The following is a 17,400-nucleotide window of genomic DNA, read 5'->3' as shown; positions in this document are numbered from 1 at the left end:
ACTGAAATCAGGTGAACTGGTCCATAATTTTCTTTCTTCTGCCTCCATCCCTTCTTAAAGAGTGGAGTGACACTTGCAATTTTCCAGTCCTCCGGAACTATTCCAAAATCTATTGATTCTTGAAAAATCATTATTAATGCCTCCACAATCTCTTCAGCTACCTCCTTCAGAATCCTGGGGTGTAGTCCTTTTGGTCCAGGATACGTATCTACCTTCAGAACTTTCAGTTTCTCCTGAGTAAAAACAACTATGTTCACTTCTGCCACCTAACACTGTTGAATTTCTGGCTCACTGCTAAAGTTTTCCACGGTGAAGGCAAAATGCAAAATGAGTTTATCTCTCATTACTAAGTTTCCACTATCATTTTCCAATGCCCCAATATCCACTTTTGCCTCTCTTTTTATACATCTGCATATATCTCTCTATGCTGTATATACTTTTTTACATTTACTGGGTTAGCTTACCTTCATGTTTTATCTTTTCACTCCTTATGTTTTCTTTACTTGCATTCTGTTGGTTATTCAAAGCTTCCCAATCCTATAACCTCCCACTATTTTTGCTATATATTATGCCCTCTCTTTTCCTTTTATGTAGTCTTTGACTTCCCTTGCCAAACATTGTTGCCTCATCCTTTATATTTTAGAATGCTTCTTCATTTTTGGAAAGTATCTATCCAGCGCCTTCTAAATTGCTCCCAGAAACCCCACCCATTGCTGTTCTGCCATCATCCTTGATATTGTCCCCTCCAATCAGTTTTAGCCAGCTTCTCTTTTATGCCTCTGTAATTCCCTTTACTCCACTGTAATATACCTGGCCTTATCTTCTCCCTTTCAAACTGCCAGGTGAATTCTATCATATTGTAACTGTCTCCAAAGGGTTCCACTACCTTAAGCTCCCTAATCAAATCTGGTTCATTACATGACACCCAATCCAGAACTTCCTTCCCTCTAGTGGGCTCAACCACAAGCTGCTCTAAGAAGCCATCTTGTAGGCATTCCATAAATTCCCTCTCTTGAGATCCAGCACCAACCTGATTTCCCCAATCTACTTGCATATTGAAATCCCCCATGACTATCGTAACATTGCCTTTATTACATACCTTTCCTATATCCATTGTAATTTATACCCCACTGTTCGGGGTCCTGTATATAATTCCCATCAGGGTCTTTTTACCCTTTCAGTTTCTTAACTCTACCGCAAGGATTCTTCGACTTCTGATCCTTTGTCACCTCTTTCTAAGGATTTGGTTTCATATTTTATCAACAGAGCCACCCCATGCCCTCTGTCTACCTGCCTGTCCTTTCAATATAAAGTGCATCCTTAGATGTTAAGCTCCCAACTGTGATCTTATTTCAGCCACTGCTTAGTGATGCCCATAACATCATACCTGCCAATGATTAACCGCACTACAAGATCATCTACCTTATTCCGTATGCTGCATGCATGCAAATATAACTACTTCAGTCCTGTATTCATCACCTTTTTTGATTTTGCCCCCATCTTACACTTCTACTCATTGGAATGAATGCAATTTTGCCCTATCATTGGCCTGTCCTTCCTCACCATCTCACTACATGATGCTTTGACTTGTATACCAATTGCACCATCCTCAGCCCTATCACTCCAGTCCCCATCCCCTTACCAAATTAGTTTAAATCCTCCCTCTAGCTCTAGGGAACTGCCCACAATGATATTGGCTTCCTTTGGGTTCTGGTGTACCTATCCTTTTTACACAGGTCATTCCTTCCCCAGAAGAGATCCAACTTATCCAGAAATCTGATACTCTTCCCCCTGCACCACTCTGTCAGCCACTCATCCATCTGTACTGTCATCCTATTCCTGCTCTGACTAGCATGTGGTACTGGCAGTAATCCAGAGATTACTATCCCGGAGGTCCTGGTCTTCAGCCTTTTCCCTAACTCTCTATACTCTATGTGCAGGACCTCTTCCCCTTTTTCTACCTATGTCATTGGTGCCAGTGTTCATCACAACCTCTGGCTGCTCAATCTCCCTTTTGAGAATCTTCTGCAACTGCTCTGAAACATCCTGGACCTGGGAGTCAACACAGATCCTGATGTCTCGTTCATGGCCATGGAGTCAGCTGTCCACCCACTTAACTATTGAGACTCCTGTCACTATTGTTCTGCCTGACTTCATCCTTCCCTGTAGAGCCTCAGAGCTGGCCACAGTGCCAGTGGCCTGGCCGCGTCATTCTCCCTCCGCCCCGCCTTCACCACCCCTACCAGCAGTATCCTAACCTGTTGTTGAAAGGAGTGGCGACATGTACCATTAAATATAAAACAAACTGTGTTTAAACCACTTCATTAACTATAAGTATTTCCTCCTAGTTAAGGAAAGGATGCTTTCCACCACCCAAGCAGTGGGTATTGACAGCTAAACCTCATTGCAGAGACTAGATGAGGAAGTAAGTTAGTCCTTGAAGAGCAGGGGAATCCAGTATAACTTTCCTGTAGTGAGGGCACCTGTAGATATCTATATTGGATAGAGTTTCATATCTTCTTTTGAGTCTAGGGCTTTGCAGGCAGGAAGCGCAATGCCATCACACTGTAAAAATTAAATCTAAGGCATTATAATTGAAACATCATAATTAGTCATTCATGTGACTGATCTTCACCAAATCCCTCATGCGAAAATTGAGCTTGTCATTCAAATGAATCAAACCTGTCAGACAGCACATTAAGCCCTGGTCAAATGCTTTTCCTCATCCATAATTCAGAAGCAATGTTCAAATTCTATTCATAAGCAACTCCCTGGTTATTCATATTTTAAGTAAGATAGGTTCAGAATATCATCGTCTGATGGCTAGTCACAATTGAGAAATATGACTCCAAGAGGTTCTTTTTACACCAGTAAACTGGAAGATGTGAAAAGGAATCTGGGAAATCAGTAAAAAAATGGTGTCATGGAATGATAGGGTCAAAGAATTGTACAGCATAGACTGAAGCCACTCTCCAGATAACAAAAACATTCTCCTCAATTCCGTTTGAAATTCCTTCCTCTCAGCATAAACGGGTGCCCTCTTGTTTTTGATGTCCCTTCCCTGGGAAAAAGATTATCACTATCTCCTCTATCGCTGCAAGAATATCACTATCTACCCTATTTCTGCCCCTTATAATTGTGTATATATATCTCTTTCAGGTCACCCCTCAGCCACCAGGGAAAGCAAACCAAACCTACCTAACCTTTCCCCGTAACTAAAGTCCTCCAATCTAGGTAACATTCTGCTGAATCTGCTTTATATCCTTTCCTTACAACTGCATGTATTTGACAGTATGGCAATGAGAACTGCAAACAACACTCCAACTACAGTCTAACCGGCATTGTTTAAAGCTGCAGTCTAAGATGGCAATGTTTACAGCTCTGATCTGTGAAGAAAAGCATGCCATATAGCTTCTTCACAATCTCACCTACCCATGTTGCCTCTTTCAGGGGACAATAGACTTCAAATACAAGATCACTGTGTTCATCAACTTTCTTGGTGCTCTATCACTGACTGTATATGTCCTACCTGCATCTGACTTCGCAAAATGTATCATCTAAAACTTGTCAGGAGTAAATTCCGTTTGTAAATACTCTGCCCAACTTTCTTTCTCATCTCTATGCCATCTCTAGGTTTAGACAACCTTGCTATTCACATGCCATCAATTTCCACGTCACCTGCAAACTTTTTGCTTATACCTCCAGTGTTCATATCCAAGTCATGGATATGAATATGGATATGGACAGTCCCAGTATGGGAAAAATTATTCATCTTCCTCCCCTCATAATTCTTTTATCCTTTTATTCAGATGTGAACTGTTCCAAGCTATGGGAAACATCTTAAATCTTAGCAATTTTCCCATGCTTTCATTGTTAAATCCAGAATCAGAAATTCTGTGCTTATCTAAAAATCAGTAATGGCTGATTAAAATGCTTCAATGAAAGCAAAGTAACTAGTTTTCTGTTTTAAATTGCAGTGAGAGCTTAAATTATTTTTTCAGTTACACACACTGACATCAAATAATCAATTTGTATCTTCCATCATTTCCTCTGAACTTTGAGGTTCAATGTAACACGGTTGGTTTCAAGTCAGTGATAAATCACTTTCAGACCTGTTCCTTGTACTTTGAAGGTGTCATTTGCAGTGAAGGATCACAAGAAATAATAGTTAATTAAAAAACAAAATTAATTCTAGAAGGTGCCAGATTCAAAGTTCCTTAGCACTGCATCAGTTATGCAGTGTTAGAGCTTTTGCTTTGCAATCCTGAATAACTTCATTTACATAAAGTTAAAACAATTTCTAACAAATTAAAATCATTGAAGATGATTTAGTAGATGATAGATGGAAAATGAAACTTATAAATTATGAAATGAAAAGTTATATCTAAATTCTAAGAAAACAGTATAGTTTAAATAAACTGTAAAGCAAAGAACATGGAATAAATTGTAAACCTTGTGATTAGTGCTAGTGACTTTTTTACTAAAAAGTTTATTGTCTCCTTAATAGAGCAGCACATCCTTTCATTCATCTTCTGTAAATGGAACCTAGTGACCCTAGATGATCAGACATGTGTCTGAATAACAGAGACACATCGAAATTGAACTTGACAATTTACTAACTATACTCTTGACCAGAATAAAACCAAGTGAAGGATTCTGATTATTTTTGAAATGACTCCTGCAGTGGAGGAACAGAAACAATCCCCATAAGCATCTTCTCACAATCTAATCAGTTTTCTTTGTGATTGTTTTTTTCACTGTCTACAAGCTCAAGTTCAACAATGAATGTTTACAGATGTAAATAAAAATGTTAAAAACATAAGAGGCTAAACCCAGAATAGGCCTCTTGATTCTTTGAGCCTGTTCTGGTATTTGATAAGATGAATGCTGATCATTTTGCATAGCATCACATTCCTCTGCTAACTCTGTAACGCATGATTCTCTTAATACCTGAAAATCTAATGAACTCCGGCTTAAATATTCTCTTTGACTAAGCCTCTGCTACCCTTTGCATTTAAAAAAATTCCAAACATTTAGGGATCTCTGCATAAATGAACTCCATTTCACCTCGTTGCTGAAGAGTGGACCCCTTATTTTGAGATCATGACCTCTAGTTCTAGTCAGATTAGCCATTGGAAGAATCAACTCCATCAAGCCCCTTAAGGTCATTGCTTCTTTCAATAAGACACCTCATTCTCCTAAACTCAAGAGAGCACTGTCCTTATCTGCTTGATCTATCTTCATATGTTAAACCTGCCATTTCAGGAATCAGTCTGGTGGACTAATACTCTCTATCCAACTATATTCTTCTTTGGTAGGGAAACACGACCTGTACACAGTATTTCAAATGTCTTGTCAGGGTCCTTTACAAGAGGAACAAAACATCTGCTCTCTCAAGGTCAAATTCAATTGCACAAAAGGTTTGTCTTTGTAACTACTCATTGTATTTAAATGCTGATCTTCACAGACCGATGTTGGAAGATACTCAAATCCAACTGGACACTAAATTCTTCGGTTTCTCACAACTCATTAAAAAATCCGCCACCTTATTTTTCTAATAAAGCGGATGATCTTACGTGGCCTTTCTTTATCTATTCTAAATCTAATTCCTCTTTAAAAATTTCTTTATCTTTCACATACCTTTATCTTTCAACTAACTTTGCATCTTCAGCAATATATTGATGCTTCTTGAGTGACATATAGACCAGGTTTTCATATGTGTGGGATTTTAAGAAGAGCCTGATGGTTTCATGTCTATTGATACTGAGGCTAGCAATTTCTAAATTGCAATTTTAAACGTAATTCATTGAAGCATAAACTTTTTTGCTGCTGGCTGATCTTGAACTCATATCCCAGGATCAAAGGCTCTGAATTCTGACTTCTAGACCAATAATAGAACAATTACACACCGGTTCTACGTCTGATGGGAATGTGAACGTTAAAGGAAAGCAATAATAATTAAACCCTGTAATAAGACACCAAGAATTTTAGTATGCAGAAGCATTGGAGAGAAAGCAAAATATGTTAACCAGGATGTTGCCATGATTACAATATGTCAGCAATATAAGGAGATGTTGAACACAGTTGCATTGTGTTTCTGGAGGGTCGGAGGCTGATAGACGGATATAAAATTACGAAAAGCATTGATAGGATAGATAGTCAGTATTTTCCCAGGGTGGAAATGTCACCCTCTAGAGGGCATAGGTTTAAACCGAGAGGGGGAAGTTATAAAGAGACTGCAAAGCAAGTTTTTTTACATAAGCTCATGGGTGGCTGGAGCACGCAGCTAGGAAAGTTAGTAGAAACAGATATACATGTGATGTTTAGACAGACACCTAAACAGTGAGGGAATAGAGGGATACAGAGAAGTGGAAACAGGTGAAATCAGTTTAGATTGGCATCATGATCAGTGCAGACTGTGGGTTGAATGACCTGGATTGTTCTATGTTCAAGCAATTTCTAACTGGTTACAGTTGTAATACAAAGTACTTGCCCTGTGCCAAACAATCATTCTGCCTAGTTCCATCGACCTGCACTGGACCATAGCCCTCCATACCCTCCGTCCATGTACCTATCCAAATTTCTCTTAAATGTTGAAATCGACCGCGCATCCACTGCTTGCACTGACAGCATGTTCCACACTCTCACCATCCTCTGAGTGAAGAAGTTCCCTCTCATGTTCCCCTTAAATAATTCACCTTTCACCCTTAACTTATGACCATCCTATCCTACCTCTACCACTACCACTCATAATTTTGTATACCTCTGTCAAATCTCCCCTCAATCTTTTACATTCTTGGGAAAAAAATCCTGACCTATTTAACCTTTCCCTATAACTCAGATCCTCAAGTCTCAGCAACTCTCTTTGTAAATTTTCTCTGCACTCTTTCAATGTTATTTACATCTTTCCCGTAAGTAGGTGACCAGACTGGTCACAGTGCTCCAAGTTAGGCCTTAATGTTAGGCCTCACCCAACATTTTATACAATTTCAACAAAACATCCCAATCCCAGTACTCAATACATTGAAACATAAAGACCAATCTCACAAACCTTTCTTTATGACTCTATCTACCTGTTATGCCACTGTCAAGAATTACGGAATGGTATTCAAAGATCCCCCTATTCTACCTCAGTACTCGGTACCCTACTGCTCATGATGTAAGATCTACCCTGATTGGTCCTCCCAAAGCATAACACCTCACACTTGTCTGCATTAAATTCCATCTGCCACTTTTCAGCTGATTCCACCATCTTGTCTAGATCCCGCTGCAAGCTTTGATAGTCTTCCTTGCTGTCCACTACACTTCCTATCATACCCAAATGCGCTAATTCAGTTTATCACATTACCATCCAGATTGTTGATAAAAATGACAAACAACTGTGAACCCTGTACTGATCACTGTGGCACACCATGAGTTACAAGCCTCCAGTCAGAGAGGCAACCATCTACTACAACTCTCTGGCTTTTTCCACAAAACCACTGTCTAATTCAATTTACTACCTCATCTTGAATGCCAAATGACAGTACCTTCTTGATCAACCTCCCATGTGAGACCGCGTCAAAGGCTTTGCTAAAGTCCAAGTAGACAACATCCACTACCTTGCCTTCAACAACTTTCCTGGTAACTTTCTCAAAAAACTCCAGAAAGTGTACACATTTGGGTGATTGATAAATTTGTGGCCTAAGGTAGAAGAAGTTGAGTTATACAGTTCTTGTTACATGCACGTGCAGATCAATGCTTTGAGTGATTATGCAGAAAGTTTGAAGTTAATAACTCATCTCCTTCTACCTTAGGCCACAAACTTCTCAATCACTCCGATGACTTATTAACTGATGAGTTATTAACTTCAAAGTTTCTGCATAATCACTCAAAGAATTGACCTGAATGTGCATGTAACAAGAGCTGTATAACTCATCTCCTTCTACATTAGGCCACAAAGTTATCAATCACCCATGCTGTGGACACTTTCTGGAGGTCCAAGATCCATATGCTCCACGACCGCTGGACTAAGTGTGTAAATGTAGGAGGGGACTATGTTGAAAAATAAATGTTTAGGTTTTCTAAAATAAATTTTAGTTTTTCTAAAATTGACTCCTTCTACCTTAGGCCACAAACTAATCAATCACCCCTCATATGCTGTGGACTCGATCTGAGCTGTCCCTAACCCTGGCACCCGAGAGGAAACAGACCATTCAGGAATCTTGTTCTGATTCACAGATCCTCCTTTCTGATCCCTTAACCAACAAATCGCCAATCGCTACAGCTCACCTCTTCTCCCCTCCTTTCCTTTGGAGCTGCAGAGCCAAACTCAGTGCCAGAGTCCTGTCTGCAGTTGCTTTCCTCTGCTATGTCATTCCTCTCAGCAGTAACCAAAGCAGTTGTTGATGGGAATGGCCACAGGGGTACTCGGTACTGGCTGCCTATCCCCTTTCCCCTCCTGACGGACATCCAGTTACCTATGTCCTGCACCTTGGATGTAACTACCTCCCTGTATGCCCTGTCTATCAACCCCTCAACCTCCCAAATGATCTGGAGTTCATCCAGCTCCAGCTCCTTAGCACGGTCTGCTGGAAGCTGCATCTGGGTGCAGTTCTTGCAAGTGTAGTCATCAGGGACACTGGAGGTCTCGCTACCTTCCCGCATCCCACAAGAGGATCATTTCAGTACCCTCTCTGACATACCCATACCTGTAATTGTGCATAAGAAATAAAGAAAGAATAAATAACAAACAAAAAATCTTGCCGTGGCCTAGCCTCTCCTTGCCAAAAGCCTCGATAAACCAAAGCCTCAACTCTCTGCACCAATACTAGCCCACTCACACAATGGCCACTCTGCTTAAACCTAATCTAACTTTTTTTTATTAGTTCTTGCCAAGTGCATCATTTTGCCCAATCCATTTTCTCCTTGGGACTGTGGCACTCAAAATGTGCCAACTGCCCCCACTCACTTCTTTTAAACTTTCTCTAACTCCAAGCATCATTGCACTGTTGCTGAGTAACGTGTAACAATAGAAAATTGGGTAAAATATACACAAAGAATCTTCAATTAATTTTTGCAAAATACTGGTACAACTTCAATTAGTAACTGTCTGAAATTCATAGGATTGATTATAGCAAGGGCACTAAATTCAAAGAGAAATTGCAGATAATTATTAACTGGACGATGTCAGGAACAGGAATCTATGGGAAACTTTAGCTATCAAGAGAGAGCTAGGATATTGGAGCATAATTTTTTTTGGAGTTTAATGCAAGACAGCCATATGTCCAATTTTCTTTTCTAAATTATATCATTGATTATTGTTATTATTGATATCAAAAAGGTATTGATATCTAAAAAAAGGTGCATAGCTTCAATTTTGCAATTAAAACTCTTTGTTCTTTCTAGCCATACACACTCACTCTGGACTGATCATCTTGGACATACTGTAGCAACCAGGTCTGATTTATTCCTGGAGCAAAGATCAATTTATGCAGTGCAAGGGCTCCTGGTATATTACTGGCCCACAGTGACACCTACATTTCACTTTGTATACCAGCTCATATGGCAGAAATGAATGAACAAGTAGGTTTTGTTGAAATAAATTTTCAGGAATCCCCTTCAAACCTGATGGGATTTCTTTCAGGAGTAGTCTGCAAGTGTAAAGTCAGGCTGGTGCATCATTACCATGCAAATTTGAACCATGGAAGAGCTACATGGTTGTTTAAGTGCAGAGTGATATCCCACAGGACTCCCTTATTATGGCACATATTCACACAAAGATCTGTAGCTCAGTGGATTTTCATTAACATAGAATCCCCAAATAGAACATCATATGAAAAGATATTGCAGCTTTTCTTTAAGTCCATTTATTTCACAGTATTGTGATTTGTTTCAGCATTGTTACAGCACATTGATCACCCCCGTGGTTCCCAATTATTTCTTTCACCTATGGCTCTCAATCTTTGCTACAGCATGCAGCGGCTGTTTCAATTCCTAGTACATCAAATTTATTTTTTAGCTATCTTAAACTTCACACCTCCTCAATTTAGTTAGATGCCACTGTGTGCCACCTAAGGTTTCTTGAGGTTTTTATTGTTCATCCAGGAAATGTGGCTGACACTAGCAAGACCAGCTTCTGCTCCTGTTAAACAGCCCTTGTGAAGGAGGTGGAAGCCATCTTATTGACAGTGGGGGTCAGTGGAGGTACTCACACAGTGCAACTTCAGGATCAGATTTACTTTGTGTCATGAAATTTATTGTTTTGCAGCAACAGTACAATGCAATACATAAAAAAGACAATATGAGTGGTGATTAATAAGTTTGTGGCCTAAGGTAGAAGGAGTCAATTTTATAAAACCTAGCACATTTATTTTTCCTACATTTACACACTTAGTCCAACAGTTGTGGAGCATACGGATCCCTTCTTTGTGGAAGTCAGCATCTTGGACCTCCGGCGGTGATCCACAGCAGGGGTGATTGATAAGTTTGTGGCCTAATGTAGAAGGGGATGAGTCATTAACTTCAAAATTTCTGCATTATCACTCAAAGAGTTGAACTGCACGTGCATGTATCGAGAGCTGTATAACTCATCTCTTTCTACCTTAGGCCATGAACTTATCAATCACCCCTGCTGTGGACCACCTGGAGGTCCAAGCCACTCTCGTTACATGCATGTGCAGTACATAATAAAAACAGTGAATTACAGTTTTTATCATTGGTGAGATGCCAGGTTGTACTCTTCCCCCTCCCCAACACCTTCTTACTCTGGCTTCTGTCCCCTTCCTTTCCAGACCTGATGAAGGGTCTTAATTCAAAACACCAACTCTTCATTTCCCTTTATAGATCCTTCCTGAATTGCTATTCCTCCTGCATTTTGTCTGTGCTACTCCAGATTTCCAGCATCCCTGGAATCTCTCGTGTCCCTATTTTCTTGTTTTCTTGCATGTAATAATTGAGCTCTGTCCTTAACAACATTCTTTTAACATTAGTAATGAGAAACCAAGTGTAAAGAAAACCTAAACATTAGTGTTTATAAATCAAACTGTCAAAATGATTAATGCTCGTTTGAAGGCAAAACTGCATCAAACCCATACAGAAGGGGTAGATCATGCATATGTTTGCAACAAAATACCCCAGGCAGTTGCCAGGTTACGATAGGGTTCTGCTCCTGAGAGCTTCTCATAAATGGAACTGTTTGCAAGTCCAGTCTCAACAAAAAGTGTGTGTGAGAGAGGATCCCAAAAATAGCTGAGAAGGAACAGTAAGCAGACATGGGAAGAGAGACATCTCCCAGCCTCACTGACTCAGAGAGTGAATAGGTCCCCCAGCTAGACTCAGCCCTCAGTTCTTGCGGCTCAGTGTGGAGCGGTTGGGGGTGGGGGAGGCTTAGAGGAGGGATAGGAGAGAAAGTACATGGAAATGCTCTGTTCTTACCTGGTAGAAGGTGTCAGCGGCACTACTAAAACCAGCAAATCAATCCACATCCGTCCTGCTCGTCTCCTGAAAACAAATTCATATTTACGAAGTATCTGGGAGTTGGGCATTTGTAACCATCAGAATCAAAATCAGGTTTATTATCACTGACTTAAATGTTGTGAAGTTCATTGTTTTAGAACAGTACAAAGATATAAAATTACTATAGATTGCATTATAAATAAAAAGTTCAACAAATGGAATAATGAAGTTGTGTCCATGGGCCATTCTGAAATCTGATGGCAGAAGAGTAAAGGGTGTTTCTAGATGACTGAGTGTTGGCCTGTACCTCCTTCTGAGCAGTAGTGATAAGAAGAGGCCATGGGACGGTATTACATTGTATCTTATGCATTTTATTTGGAACTTTATCTCTTTTAATTGCAATTTTCTACCTGTCAAAATCATAGCTGTGAACTAAGATCTGAATAGAAAAGACCATCTGGATCTATCTGAAAGCAATGATCTTGATTCATATTGATTATAATACTTCAAGCCTTAAACAACTCTACCTTTATATAAAACTAATGTTGGATGTTGTTAGATGAGATTATCATCATATTAAAAATTACCTGACCTTTACAAAATAGAAAAATGTACATTTATCTACAAGTCATTAACAAAAATATGTAAAGATAGTCTATCTTATTCAAACCTCAGCACTTAACAATTTAAGATGCAAAAGTGAAGCAGTTCCCATCAAATTTGCAAATAATTCAGAATTCCCAATTAGTTTATGTCATGAAAAATTTACACAACTCTAATACATTTGTTTATAAACAAACTATTCTGAAGAAGATGCACCATGTGACTAGTCTGCATCTGCATTTTGTAATTGGTGGATACTGAAAGTGAGATAACCTGCTAAAATCAGGATGCAAACTACATTATTTGTAGCTTCAATCTGACTTTGTGATTACATTGTCAGATTTCTATTTTAAAATGTCGGAACCTAAATTGTGTCTTAAGGCAGAGAAGCAGACTGAAAAAGGCATAAAAACCAGGAAAGTGGAAGTAAAATAACTAAGATTACATTAGCAGGAAATCATATTACTAGGTAGATAACTGATAACATCAAAATAAATGGGCTTGCGTGAAGCAGCCTGTTTAGTGAAACACTAATTGAAAGATGTAGAAAGCAGACAGGCTGCCCTAACATGCTGGCAATATCTGGTTATGATGTACTAAGAGCTTTGGGCCATTATGTTTATCAAAGATTAAAGCAAAATAAGAAGTGTGCCTATTATCACAAATCGCTTTTATTATCTTCCAAAGCACTTATTTTTGGGATAGCCGAGTCTTTACAATAAAATGACACGTCCATACTCATTTATCATCCCGAGGAAACAGTTTTATTAGTATAGTGAGTAATAAGTAGAGCAATAAGTATAAGAAATGAGTTATAGTCCCATTGTCACCTGGAAGATTCTTTTCCTATAATTTCATTTTGAGATGTGAGGAGCATTTGAAGAGTATATGATGTATGAGGAGGTATGATGGCTCTGGGCAGCACCAGCTGGAATTTAGAAGAATGAGGGGAAATCTCATTGAAACTTAGTGAATATTGAAGGGCTGAGATACAGTGGACTTGGAAAGGATGTTTCTAATAGTCGGAGAGTACGACCAGAAGGCACGGCCTCAGAATAGAATGCTGTTCTCTCAAAACAGGGCTGAAGAAAAATTTATTTAGCCAGAGGATGGTGAATCTGTGGAATTTGGTACTGTAGACAGGTGTGGAGGCCAAGTCATTGTGTGTACTTAAAGTGGAGGTTGATAGGTTCTTGATTAGTAAGGTCATCAAAAGTAATAGGGAAAAGGCAGGAGGAGAATGGGGGTGAGAAGGAAAGTTAATCATTCATGATTGAATGGCAGAGCAGACTTGATGGGCAGAATGGCCTAATTCTGCTCCAATGTCTTATGGTCTAATGGTCTTACATTAACTGTCAAACTTTTCTGGAGTCATTGTCACTATAATCACGAAGTGCATAAGAAGCATTGTATCCATAAAGGATAAAGATCTAGTTGCAGGTTTTTGTTCTGAGGTTTCAGATCAATGTACGTGAACGAGAAATTAAGAACCAAAATGATCTTTGTTGAGAGCTTTCTGATGGACTGTAATGAGCATTACAGAGTTTAACAAAAGGGAGATGTTTATTGCCATAAGGTGACAATAAAATTACAGAGTAATGGAGAGCATTTAGCTGAACAAATTGATATCAAGGCCATTGCTGATAGATTATGGTTCAGCAGGTTGAAAAGTTATGCTGCCAGCTGTCAAGTTAATTGACCAAACTCTAAAAGTATAAAAAAGCTCAAACTTTGCCATTTTTGTTGAGCATCAGTTTTTCAGATCTCACTAAACTTTACTGGGTCTATTTGATCTATTCTCTCATGAATGCTTATATCAACATCTTCCAAGTGCAAATAACAGCTGTGACATTGACATTAATATCCTGCCAATTGTTACATGCTCATGGAAATGAAATTACTACCAAACTGACATGAATGATAGGTGAAATCGCTCTCTTGTGTCTGCATTGTGAGTGAGCAAAGTAAGACATAATACAGAGTGTCATGATAGCTTCTACAGAGACCCTCTCTATAAACAGTGGGGTACAGAAGAGCTGAGATTAAGTAAGCAACATGGGAAACTATGTGGAGGAATAGAAAATGGAGTCACTGAAACTAGCTAAATTCCAAATTCAGTATGAAGTTTTCAACTTCTACATGCTGTAAGGTTGTTTTATAGATCTCTATCTTCTACCACGCATCATTGTTCATGATTCACCATGTTCACCAGGTTCGGGAGCAGTCAATGGGCTCTGGGCCGGGCTTCACTCGCCTCAGTGCTGAACTGGCCCTGCGGCTATGGACTCACTTTCGGGGATTTTTTGTTTACTTTTATTTTACTATTTACACCATTTGATCAAGGAGCTTCCGCGTGACCTGGCTCTGTGGCTGTGCCCTGCAACATTCGCATCTGCCACTGCACTGAACTGGCTCTGTGGCTATGGCCAGCAGCCACTGAACTCCCAGGCCTGTTTCACTTGCCTCAGCACAGGACTGGCTCTGAGACTGCAGACTAACTTTCATGGACTCTGCGATCCATGTTCTGTGTGTTTTTTTTAACTTTATTATTATTTGCATGATTTGTTCTTTTTTTCCACTTAGTGAGTGTTTGATGATCTTTGTTGTGTGGGTTTTTTCAAAGGGGCTCAATTGTCTTTCTTTGCTTTGTGGCTGCTTTCAAGAAGATGCATCTCAAGGGAGACTGGAGGTCTCCCCAGAGTTCCCACACCTCACACAAGGAACATGCCACTAACTTTTGGCTAATTCTCGGCGCACTAGCTACAGTATGTACTAACAGAAAACAAATCCTGCTAGAAACTTACTTGGAGCCTGCATCTATGCTTGCCCAAGCCTGTTGAGTTGAATCCAAACCACTCTGACACTGCCCCACTCACAGTGACTGTCCCACTAAGATTTCCTTTCTTTTCATTGGCTCATTGACCCACTTCTTACAAGACCTGCAATTTTCAAATGGCTTTCACCCTGCAAGAAGTTGCTCCTTCACTTGGTACTTCAAACTGTGAATACTAAAAATATTAATAAATATTAAAAATATATAATGATATAATATGTTTTATTATAATAGATAATCAATACTAGAGTGTGTTTCTTTCTGATCTGGAAGATAATCATTCGCCACTGCTCACTGATCTTTAACTCTTGGCTTATTTGTATCCTTTGAGTCACTGCTTCATTGATCCTGTAGGTTTCAATTATGAGGGGTGATTGATAAGTTTGTGGCCTAAGGTAGAAGGAGACAATTTTAGAAAACCTAGCACATTTATTTTTCAACATAGTCCCCTCCTACATTTACACACTTAGTCCAGCAGTCATGGAAGTTATTAACTTCAAACTTACTGCATTTTCACTCAAGGAGTTGAACTGTATGTGCATGTAATGAGAGCTGTATAACTCATCTCTTTCTACCTTAGGACACAAACTTATCAAACACCCCTGCTGTCGACCACTTCTGGAGGTCCAAGACGCTGACTTCTATAAAGTCGGTTATAAATGTGCTAGGATTTGTGAAATTGACTCTTTCTACCTCAGGCCACAAACTTATCAATCACCCTTCCTACATTAACATGATTATTAACAGCAGTCAAAGTCCAAAATGCACAATATCACTCTGCTTCCTCGATCAACCATTTATTTAATTGAAATGCTGCAATTTCTGTGAATTGGAACAATAAATACTCCATACACAAACTTGCATGGGCAACAATATTAATGAAGATGAGGAAGAAGTTTGAAAATTTGGCTCGTATCACAAATTTAAAGAATGATAACCTGTACTGCTATAGACCTACAATTGCACAAAATAAATTATTAGTATGTGTTACTTTTTGACAAATCCTCAGGTGTAATGTGAATGTAGCGGAAAAGATGAAAGCAAAGATTTCCCAATGTAACAGAGCCTTTAGAAAATTACTAGTGAGGCAAAGCCTATGTGCCATCTGTTGTGTATTCAATATTTCAGTATATTTGAGCAATATTGTAAAAATATTGTTTGGTTAAGCATTTTTTCTGCTCACATAATGCATTGCAGGTTCTGTGTAAAAGCGTGTAAGTGGCATACATCATTATGCCACCACATCATATGTGTGTGCCTTGCTTAAAATAAAACAATGAAGTTAGACTTACATTCCTGGTCCCATGTCTTTCTTTTAATTAGTTCTAGAGTTAAAAAACATAACAGTTACCTACCTACAGGAAAGATGTCAATAAGTTTGAAGGAGTAAAGAGAAAATTTACAAGGATGTTGTCGGAACTAGATGACCTGAGTTATAAGGAAAGATTGAATAGGTTAAGGTGTTGTTCCTTGGACTGTAGAAGATTGAGTGGAAATTTTAAGAGATATGCAGAATTAAGAGGAGGATAAATAGGGTAAATGCAAGCAGGCTATTTCCACTGAGATTGGGTGGTCATACAACTAGAGGTCATACAGCAGTCACCAATTACCAATGGCCTCCCCTACCTTGCATCAAAAACTGAGAATGGACTCAAGCAAATAACCGCGGTCCTACTGCGCACTACCATACTGGGCCGAGAGATCTCTAATAAGATTGCTAACAGGGCTGCTTGGTCACTGGCACAACTGTGCATTGCACAAAGTTCAAAAAACAGTATTTTTTTTAATCTCACGGAACCCCTGTTGAGAAACCCTGGTCTAGGGTCTATAGAATGCATTGCAAGCAATGACAACAGAACAACAACTACAATCACACTGAATCAGAAGCTCACCAATTTCCTCTTTGCATCTCACATCGCAGCTCACTCCACAAACAACAACTCACCAGCAATGCTGTTCCTGGGTTGTTGCTTGTGCTCACGCTTGGATCTCCTCAAACCCAGTCTCAGAAGTAACGTGCAGGACAAACAGCTGAGACAAATTGAAGGCTCTTGTAACAAGGAGGTTCGATGTTTCACTCCTGGGCAAGAAGTCCTGACGAGGGACAACAGAGGCGATCAGCAGTGGGTACTTGGAAAGATTAAGGACAGAAATGGAACACTCTCCTACAGAGTGGAGATTTCATCTGATATCATCTGGAGAGGAGAGCAAAGGAGAAAAGTGACCAGAGTTGTCAGACACACTTCCTGCCGTCCCAGAGTCAATGTCTACAACTACCATGGAGGAGGCCCTAGAAACTGAGATTGTTTCACAGCCACAAGCTTCTCCTGCCAAGCAATGTGACTTCCCTAGACAAGAAAGATGTTATCCCACAAGAGAAAGACATCCGCCCCAGCAATTAAATCTTTCAGCCAGAACAGGATGATTAAAAATTTACTATGCGGTAGATATCCATATAGTAGTTTTATTCAAGTCAAGTCACTTTTATTGTTATTTCAACCATAACTGCTGCTACAGTACATAGTAAA

General features: G+C 39.4%; 1 long non-coding RNA gene across 1 annotated transcript in view; it reads right to left on the bottom strand.

Annotated features, from left to right (window-relative positions):
- LOC140739309 (uncharacterized) overlaps window positions 1-17,103 on the bottom strand; it is a 78,475-nt gene extending 61,372 nt beyond the window's left edge. The window contains exons 1-2 of the long non-coding RNA XR_012101599.1: window positions 16,818-17,103; window positions 11,416-11,481 (exon numbers count right to left, since the gene is read on the bottom strand). This is a non-coding gene — a long non-coding RNA (uncharacterized lncRNA). The remainder of the gene's footprint in view (window positions 1-11,415; window positions 11,482-16,817) is intronic.
- Window positions 17,104-17,400: the final 297 nt, after the last annotated feature.

The sequence above is a fragment of the Hemitrygon akajei genome, chromosome 15 (genome assembly GCF_048418815.1).
Source record: "Hemitrygon akajei chromosome 15, sHemAka1.3, whole genome shotgun sequence".
In the NCBI taxonomy this organism is placed as follows: Eukaryota; Metazoa; Chordata; class Chondrichthyes; order Myliobatiformes; family Dasyatidae; genus Hemitrygon; species Hemitrygon akajei.
This window is presented reverse-complemented; position numbering and strand designations above follow the sequence as displayed.